This window comes from Mirounga leonina, unplaced genomic scaffold (genome assembly GCF_011800145.1).
Source record: "Mirounga leonina isolate KUSES-001 unplaced genomic scaffold, KU_Mleo_1.0 Mir_168, whole genome shotgun sequence".
NCBI lineage: Eukaryota > Metazoa > Chordata > Mammalia > Carnivora > Phocidae > Mirounga > Mirounga leonina.
The window spans coordinates 19,884,055-19,885,501 of record NW_023270426.1 but is presented as its reverse complement, the minus strand read 5'-3'; positions in this window follow the sequence as shown (position 1 = coordinate 19,885,501).

Below are 1,447 nucleotides of genomic sequence, written 5' to 3'. Positions count from 1 at the left end.
GAGCCAAACTCACATGTGGCTGGAAACCAGTCCCTACAAAATCCTCCAGTGTGAAGTGAGCCCCTCTCCCACCTGCCACCTTCTCCCGCCTTGCCTACTACAGCTCTGGCTTCTGGGTAGGAAATGTCCCGTTGTCCAGGCCACATCCCTTCAATCCTCTGTCATTTCAAGTTTTCTGGCATGTAGGTTTGATATGCTTGGCGCTTTATGGCCGTTTGCAGTGTAATTCTGTTCCTGTCCTGCCATTCAATTTGAATTAAATATCAAACAGATGTGAGTCATTTTTTGCTCTTTTTAAAGAAAAAGTTTAATATGAGGGAGCATGCCCTCCTATATGATCAGGAAAGCTGTTCAGAGAAATAAGCCCTTTCAAATTAAAAAAGAATCACTTTGGTTAACGTTAAGATGCTTTCAAGTGATGCATTTCGAAGTGCTAAGGGAAGGTGTTTCCAGCAAGCTATAAAGCAGCCAGGAGAAAAGAGGAGAAGATATATGGCCACAGGCCGATGGGGAAATTGGAGCTCAGAGAGGGGGCAACCCCACCTGGGGAGGAAGCTCTAAACTTGGAGATGAGGTTCACAGATGATGGTGGGGGAGGCCATCTTCCCCAAAGGCCCGAGGGGTGGGGGGCTCTGCTCTCCACAGTCTGTGTGGTCAGAGTGGGAAGGGAGTCAGAAGGAGAGTCAGCCTGACCTGGGTACCCATTCCCCATCCTCACATACTTGGGCCCGTCTGGCACATCTCCCCCTAGCAGTAGTCCCAGGGGTGATGGTGTAGTTGAACATGCTGAATGGCTTAATCCCTTGGCCCCCACTGCAGTATTGTGGATTAGTAGGGTCTTTGGCCTTTTGTGGGTCTTGGACACCTCTGAAAATGCAGAGAAAGCTATGGCTACTTGTTGGACACAGGAACATGCATGAACTTGCATACAACCTCAGAAGCCCATGGTCCCCTGATTTAGACCGCCCCCTAGCCCCAAGACAGCCATGGCAAGGAACATTTTATCACCAAGACACTCAGCCCACAGGACCATGGCCCCTCTGTCACAGAACACGGACCTACATTCTCAAGCACCCATATGCCCGGCACCATGCTCAATCTTTTTGCGAGCCGGAGAAGCTGGTCAGTCTCCAAAACCCCTCTGGCTTCTTGGCAACGTGCGTGCCTGGAGCTCAACATTATTGGACCTGCCGCCATTCATGGCTATGAGCCAGGGCTTCTCTGGTGCTGGCTCAGGCACTGAGTGTTTCCATGTGGTCCTTTTACTTACTGTGTAAAAGGCAGCTCTCCAACTACAGCCGGCTGATTGCAAATGACATTTCCATGTGGCGGGGAAAAGGGCCAGAATGCCTCTGATTCCAGCTGGTTCTGGACATCCTGGACCTGGAGATGAGGCTCTGCACACCCAACATTTGCCTGTAGGGATGATGTGCAAATGCCCAGAGAC